We start from the raw sequence: 8427 nt of genomic DNA on the forward strand, positions 1-8427 counted from the left end.
TTAAGAACCTCTATTATAAACATGTAAATGGAACTCAACGAGGAGGGAGATATTTGACTGTTCCCATTTCCTTTGTGCGGCTGCCAGCTCTGGGCTGCGCACGCCCGTGATTTCATTGCTCAGCAGCCCGGGCGCCAGCGCGGCTCCCACCGCCCGGCACTAGCCGCTTCATCCTCTCCTATCGGAATTTAATTACCTTCTCTGGGAAATGTTTGAGGAACCTTTCTCCATCAATTGATTGTGAAGTCAGATTTTTATTCCAAGATATTTAATGGTGCTTGAGCCGTCTACGGGAACGGAGGAGCAGGGGAACCTGGGCGGTAGGGAATCCTTTAACAAGGTTAGGAAGGGTCATTGCAGCTATGCCCTTGACTCTTCCAGGGTCGACCTGTCATCCAGCACAGACGGATATGAACTCTCCCTGAAGGTCCACAGAGAATTGGAGTCGTGAGCCTCCTGATCTGGACAGGAAGTCCTTTCTGATGTCTGCCTGGTGTTGAGCAAACCTTACAATAAAATTTAAAAAGTCGGTTTCTTCCTTGATGAAGCAAGTGTCTATCAGAGAGAAGCCAGGTTTACCACCTGGGGAAGAAGTTGAGCATATGATTAGCCTCTCCCCCAGGGACACAGAGTGCGAGCCCCGAGCACTTAATATGCCAGACTCCCCCAACTCAGCAAGCCTTTCTCATTTGAGTCTTCCTGTTCCTTAGTCCTCTGTGACACCTGGGGTCACAGAGGTACCTCTCCTCTCTGTTCCCTTTCCAAATCTTTACCCCCACCAGGTCTGTGGAGCTGTTTCATAGCCGGGTCCGCTCACTGTCAGCATCAGAGCTTGCTGTCGGGCCCCGTGGCGGGTCCTTGTTGACTGTGGCTGTTGGCTTAGCCCGCACATGCTCACTTGTTTTTGCAGTGCTGGGATGGAACCTGGGACCTGTGCATGCTGAGACAATGTTCCACCTCTAAGTAATATGGCAGCCCATGTCTATTGCTTTGGATAGACTCCCAGGGGTTCCCCCCTTCAGGCTGGAGTTTTCGTTGCCGGGTCCCTCACTGCCCTGAGCACAGAGCCTGGAGCGGATGCACACCTTGGAAAACCTGCTTGCTGGAACGGTCCGAAGGTGGGGACCGGATGCTTGGTGGCCTAACTGGCATATTGGGGGGGATGTGCCAGGCAGATTGCAGAGCTGGGGAATGGGCGTGGCCACCATTGCCTGGTCAGTGACGGGGAAGCCGGGCCTGGGAACATGTTTTCCTTTACTTCCTGGCTCTGTTCAGCTGTGTGAGGTGTGAGGCTGGAAGGACACTACAGAAGGAAAAGTTTTCCTCCCAGTATTCGCAGCCAGGCATCCACAGCTCACAGCTTCCCACATGTGAGGGCTCAGCAAATTCCAGCCCTCCAGAGTCCTGGCTGCCCCTTCTCTGACAAGGTTCAGATCTCTGCTCTGGGAGAGCTGGGATGGAGGGAGGGCCTCCTGAGCTGGTCCTGCCTTCAGTGTCCTGCCTCAGCTCTAAGTTTCCACGTATTAGGCCAGGGCTCTATTGCTGGGTCCCGTCCCAGTCCTGTTCCTGTACTTTTGAGACAAGGCAGCAATCCCTTCTTATAGCAGACAATCTCCTATAATTAATAGTTCTTTGGGGGATTTTTGGTAACAATGGTGATTTGGGTTTTGTTTTAATTTTATGATGGGATCTCATGTATCCCAGGTTGGCCTCAAACCCAATAAGTAACCAAGGATGCCTTTGAACTTGTGATCATCCAGACTCCAGATCCTGAGTGTTCCAGGATTACAGGTGTGCACCACCTTTCCCAATTTAGGAGGCACTGAGGATCAAAATCCAGGCTTCAGCACCCTGGGGTAAGTACTCTACCAACTAAGCCGTACCCCCAGCCCTATAATTCCTTACAACAAGCCTTCTCTGTTACCATCACTATGTAGTATCTGTCTCCTGGCTGGTCAGTGGGGAACAGGCGCATTGGTTGGTAAACCAGGTAGGTGATAAGATGGCTGACTATCAGGATGGTGGGTGGGTTTCCTGTGTGGTGAGCAGTTTGCTCCATAGCTTAGAAAACTATGGGTTGGCACGATGTAGGGCAATAGACTGGTTGACAGTGTGGATGGTTAGGAGGTGTTTAGTAGGTTGGAGGCAATAGCGGGTTCTGGGCTAGATGGAGGATGGGTGATGGGTTCAGGCTACAGGGTCAGCATCACATCAAAGGAAAGGAAAAGCTCCTGAGAGGCCCTGGGGGACTCAGTCTCCTCAGGAAGCCTGTGGTTCTGCAGGCTAACCCTTCATAGTCACCTCCTGGGAGCTCAGACGTCAACAACACTGTAGAGTGACCCCAACTCGCACAGCACAGAACCAGGAAGGCTCAGAGCTTGTCTGGGGAGCTCTCATACTCCATGCCAGAACCCTGAATGTCTGACAAGAAACCACCTGACTGCCCAGCACCCAGGCAACCTAGCAATAAAGGAGGAGTGCAAAGTGCTGGCTTGTACTGGGGACTGGTTCTTTTGCCCATAGAACCCCCAAGATATGAAGTCCAGAACAGGGACTCCTGTGAGTGCCAGCTCCAGTGCCGTCCAGGCCGGGAACTCTCCCCAGCACTGCCCTCCTGTCTGCCAGTGCCTGCCTCATATCTCAGTGTGGTCCCTGCCCACCTTGGGCCTCAACTTTGACCCTGTCTCCCTTCTACCCCGTCTCTCCTTATTTCATTCTAGAGGCCAGGGCAGAAGCCTCCCTCCCCTTGCCCAACCCTGCTCCCCTCATCTCCCTCCCCGGGCCTTGTAGGTGGTCTGGTCCACAGCCCATCCAGAGCCACTAGGACATTCAAAATTTCATCTTCTGAGAATCAGAAAAAGAGATCTGGGGAGGAAATTGCTTTCTCTCTGTGCAGTCTAGATGGGGCTATTTTTCACTCTTTTTTTTCCCTCTTCCTTGCAATCTCAGTAAAAAATGAGAATGTTCCCAAAGCTTAAGCCCTAGTTTGGACTAGCCTTTCTCCCTTCTGAGGTCTGCAGAGGTCAAATGGTATCCAAGAAACCTGTGCCAGGGGACCCAGGGTGACACCCTAGCGGCCTTACCACAGTTGGTGCTGCCCAGATGCCTAGCCTGGGAGTTGTCCAGAGTGGACAGGTGAGGGCAGCCTACAGGTGGAGAGAATAGGGCAGACTAGGGCAAACCTGGCCCCGGGGGACTTCACTAGGGGCTCTAGTCACCCTGGCAGGAACGCCCCCTTCCCAGCAGGTATCACCGGCTCTCAGGTCAGGAGCTAAATTCCTGGCCACACCTGTCATACAGTAGCTGTCAAAGCTACACCACTGAGATACATTGTCATACAGTAGTTGTCAATGCCCGACCTGCTGCAGAGAGAGCCAGCCACGCAGGGCCCAGCCCTGCTGAAAAGACACCCTTCCTCCTTTTCAGTCATGCGGGAGAGGTGTGATGGCTACACATCACCCTCTGGGAGAGGCGAGGATCCATTATATCATGAAGGCTGGGGCTGGAAGATGTGGAGATCCCCTTTGCCCTTCTGCTGGCTGGTCACACAAATGCTTCAGGGTTATACTAAGTCCTTCAAATGTGCTGTTTTCTTCCGTCTCTGCAGAAATCTTCTGTCATTTCATCTAAAGAAAAGAGATTAAACCAGGACTGGTGACTCATACCTGGGAAACTGAGTCAAGAAGATTGCTAAGAATCTACGGCCACCCTGGACTACAGATTGAGATCTTATATAAACGAACAAGCAAAAGAGGGCCTGGGACGTGGTGGCTCCGTCGGTAGAGGGCTTGTTTAGGGTGTACCGAGCTCTGGGTTAGATACTTGCACTCCACGAGTCATGGGGCGGGAAAACAGAAAGTCGAAGTCCTCCTTAGCTCACAGAGGCTGTGGAATAACCTCACACCACTCAGCTGCTGATCATTCCTTTACAGACTTGAAATCCCTGGGCATAATACTGTGCATTAGATGCTATTCTGTGGTGTTTTTTTTTAAGAGGTGGTTTTGGGAAGAGCTATAGCCTCCAAGACAAGCGGAGGAATGATTTCTTGTTTGTCTTGTTGGATTTTGAGATAGGTTCTCCCCCAGCTGATCTCAAGCTCTCCATCTTCTTGCCTCAGTTTCCTGAGTGAAGGATTACAAGAGTCTCTTTCCACGGGTGTTGGAGAAGGAATCTCAGGCTGTGCAGGCCCAGAGGCATTGTGACGACTTTCAGAATTCCTCAAATGATAATAGTGGCTGTCCCTTATTGAGTGGCACTCTAAACAGATGTTCTGCAAAATTAATTCCTTACCATACTAATTCATTTAATCCTCACACCAACCCCAGGGCAGGGCACTGCAGTGAGTGGTGGGGAAACCAAGCAGGAAAGTTACTTAGCTTGTTCAAGGGCATGAGCCAATTAGCCATGGTGCCTCAGCCCCGGCACTCAGCAAGCTGCCGCTACTCACTCCCTACAACTTTTCTTCCTGTGCTAGGGTGTGTCAGAGAGACAAGGTGCTGCATTAGTTACTTTTCTTAATGCTATGACCAAAGCAACCCAAGGAAGGAAGGGCTTGTTTGGGCTCCCAGTTGAGGATGCCGTCTATCAGGGCCAGGGAGGCACGGTTCAGGAGCAGGGGTGACAAGCAGCAATGCATCCACAATTAGGAAGCACCCCATGGTGAATATTGGTGCTCAGCGTCCTCTCCCCCCTTCCCTCCCACCATCCACATCCTCTTTCCTCCTCGGCCACACCTTCCTGGCACACACCCAACAGTGTGTGCTGGGTGACTCTACGTCCATTAAGGTTGACAATGCAGATGAACCATCTCAGGAACAGAAGGGGACTGTGTGTCAGAATGGGAATCCTAAACCCAAGGCCACAAGAAGCCCGGGTCCCTCTGACTCTTAAGCAAAGCCTTCCATCCTTACCACCCTCCTCGCCAAAGTTTAGTCTAGTGTGTGATCCCGTGGTGCTGATGAGAGGGATGCATTTCCCTGTAAGAGGAGTAGGAGATGCTCATGACTCATGGCTGCCTTCTCTGTTCCCATTAATCATCCCTTTTACTAACCCAAATGTCAGATGACAAAAGTCACCCTAGCCTCGATGATAGTGTAAGGAGCCAAGAATGTCCCCACCAGGCCACACTAACTCTTATCCAAGCAGCCAGTCAGTAGAAATGTCAGCAAAGGGCTGTCTCCTCTCACACAAGACATCTGACTTACCTTTCATCTCCATCAAGGCCTGCATCTGAATCTGGCTTCTCATCCCCAACACACACACACACACACACACACACACACATACACACACACACACACACACACACGAATTAGATACATAAACAGGAATGTGAATGGTTCCTTAAGACTGGGTGTCTAGATGGATGTTTTGTCACGATGATAGTGATGGGACCTTGTCTGGGAAAGCAGTTTAACCCGTAGAAGAGAAAGGGAGCCATGTCAGAGGCAAAGATGAGGCACAGAGATCATGGCCAAGAGAGATCCCGGACAGAGACCAACTGAGCCTCCATACTTCCAGCCACTGTGAGTCTGGCTCCCACCGTTAAAACCATCAGGACCGTGAAGAGGAAACAGGGACAATGAGATGAAGTCAGAGGGGAGGTGTCACAAAGCCTCACTAAATTAGTCACTGGCTTTGGGACAGGCAAAGCAGAAAGGAGAGTAGGAAAAAAGGCCTGAAGACACACTCATCATTAGAAAGCAAGTCATGTCCACTGCCTGGTATGATGATTTCCACACTTACGACAGTACCTGGAATATAGCAGGAGCTTAATATCTGGTGAGTGAATGAATGAATGAATGAATGACCAAACAAGCAAACAATGAACACACACAGCTCTTCCACACATGCTAAAGGTTTTCTAGCATTTGAACTCAGGAAAAAAGTATCAGCCCATGGGTTGTCCTAAAGGAGCCCTGGAGGAAGGTGGAGGGCGATTCATTCATTACCCACTCATTCATTCACTCACTCACTCACTCTATGATGCGTGTTCCACCCTTTCGCAGCAATCCCTACCACAGAGGAGTTGATGAATGTGATCTCAAAGTTCCCGAGCTTCCACGGTGCTGGCAGAAGACAAGCTGCTCACGGTAAACACGGGCAACTGTTCCAGCGCTGTGTGAGGAGTCTGCGCTTCTCGTGACGGGAAACCACAAAAACAGCACAGAGAGTAGGGCCGGGTCTCAAGCAGGAGGTGACATTTCAGCAGAGACCTGAAGAAGGCCAGAGAGCGAGCCAGGCAACATCTGGAGGAGAAAAGGGCTCCATGGCTCCAGATACAGCTGTCTGGCAGGGGTGGCTGGTGCACCTGAAGCAGGCACAGATGGAGCAGTACCCAGGAGGCAGGTAGCCAACATGGCTTCAAGAGCTAGACTGTCTCTCCAAGCTGCTGTGGTGCTAGGCACAAACTGAGGGCACAGAGGGAGCAGGGATGTCACACAGAGGGAGCAGGGATTATGTCGCACAGATGGGGGAATGTGTTAGGTTCTGGGTGTACTTCATGTTCGATGGCTTTCCCGAAAGGTTGAGATTGGGATATGAAAGAGCTTGCAAGTAGATGCCTCCTGGTGCTCTCCTGAAGCCTACAACACCCTTGTCAGGGGACAGTCTCCTACCCTGCACCTCAGCAAAGAAGCCAGGGCCAGAGACCACACACACACACACACACACACACACACACACACACACACACACACACGCACACGCACACGCACACGCACACGCACACGCACACACACTGGCCATAGACCCAGCACACAGACAATGGAACCACAAGCCCAGGAAAGTCTGCTGAGCATTGCCCACAGGCCACTTGGGTGTGTTTCTGCTTACATCTGAGCCAAGCAGGACAGCTCCCTGCAGAGCGTCCGAGAAAGAACCACTGTGACACAGGCTCTTTGGTGTCCCCAGTGCTCACAAACGGTTGCAACACTCACACACGTTTGAAGACTGGATCTATTAGCCATGCACACGAAAATGTGCACCCTCATAAAACCACACTGCCCATATTCACACCCCTGAACTCCAGAGGCACCCGGGACCGCCCACCCATTGCCTCCACCCACCTACAGCACCGCGGCTTTCCACCCTGGCAACTTCGTAGAGTGTCAGCTGAACGCTAGGGACACCCCGCCCCCAGCAGAACCTCACCCTCTCTCACACATACATCTGCACCTTAGTACTCACACAGTCACACACTCATCACTCGTGATTTGCATATCAGAGTGTGATCCCCATGGGCAGCTCTGAGACCCTGCAGACGTGAAGCTCAGCCCCCAGAGTTCTGAGCACCTGCTAGGGAGGCCTAGAGTCCAGAAGCTGATGAGAAGGCCCGGGCATGGCTAGCCAGTGCGCGTACCCACTTGGCTCTCCCCACTTAAGCACAGAAGTCACGGGAACGAGTGAGAGTCCAGGCCTAAAGGGTCACTCACTCCACGCCAGGACCAGTGCTGAGCACTTAGAAAGGAAGAAGACATGCCAGTGCCAGCCTCACCTGCCCCAGGTACATCCCAGCATCCCTAAGACGCTGCGCCCCATCCCCTGTGCTTGTAGCCTTGAAGCTAGTGCCTCTCTAGTTTACTTACCCAGAAAGGTGTTCAGGTCTGCCACGGGTGGGATTGAGGACGGGCCGGGGGCCCAAGGAGGCAGCCTGGCGTCTGATGCCTCTGGGCTGGCCAGCATACCTAGCCTTCCGGGTCCTAAAGCCAGTGGAAAGCTGAGTGGGGGCGGGGCGGGGGGAGGCCGGGAGCTGGCAGGCTAAGCAGGATGAAATATTGATGCCCGCATCCTGGTAAAGCAGAGAACGCTGCTTGTCCATGAATAAAAGATAAGCTGGAGGAGCGGGCTGGGCAGCGGATTAATTAATCTGAGTGAGCCTTGCTCTGTGCTGTGGGGGAAGGGCATGGTGGAGCAGACAGGCCGTCCCAGCCCCAGGGTCCCAAGGGACCATCCAAGGCCCTCTGTTCTAGGCAGGGTAGCAGCACTGAGCATGGGCAGACAGAGGGGCCAGGGTGGCTGGTGTCTAGGACCAGAATCAGGCACAGTGATGTGCCTGGCAGAGGGGGACCACAGAGGTCAGCTGCTTTGGAAAGTGGTGTCACTGGTCTCTGAGGACTCCTGCCATCTCAAACCCACCTTCGGGTTCGAAAGCCAGGACAAATGTGGACGTGGGAGAGAGGGGCGGGCGGCGGGCGGCGGGCGGCGGGCGGCGGGCGGCGGGCTGACATGGAAAGACGGCCACAGCTTTATCATAGTTGGCACAGGGAGACCTTATGTCTGAAGAGGGAGGGGTACAGCGGGGCCAAGGTGGCCCTCCCCGCACCTTCATCCCATGGAGCCCCAGGACCTACGCTGGCCCTGCTTTAGGATGACATGGCATCGCTGGCAGAGTGGTGCAAGCCACGAGGGACATGGGCATGGTGATG

The 8427-nt window shown here is 52.9% G+C and overlaps 1 long non-coding RNA gene across 2 annotated transcripts; it reads right to left on the reverse strand.

The window, feature by feature from the left end:
- Positions 1 to 251: 251 nt before the first annotated feature.
- Positions 252 to 7723, reverse strand: LOC121133538. 2 transcript variants are annotated; one of them, XR_005870413.1, is made up of 3 exons: positions 7588 to 7723; positions 3360 to 3626; positions 252 to 582 (listed from the first exon to the last, which is right to left on the reverse strand). It is a non-coding gene; the product is annotated as an uncharacterized LOC121133538 (long non-coding RNA). The 2 variants fall into 2 exon arrangements; XR_005870414.1 differs by lacking the exon at positions 7588 to 7723 and adding an exon at positions 6020 to 6177.
- Between the last annotated feature and the right edge of the window lie 704 nt (positions 7724 to 8427).

This window comes from Mesocricetus auratus, unplaced genomic scaffold, assembly GCF_017639785.1.
Source record: "Mesocricetus auratus isolate SY011 unplaced genomic scaffold, BCM_Maur_2.0 Super-Scaffold_100022, whole genome shotgun sequence".
Taxonomy (NCBI): Eukaryota; Metazoa; Chordata; class Mammalia; order Rodentia; family Cricetidae; genus Mesocricetus; species Mesocricetus auratus.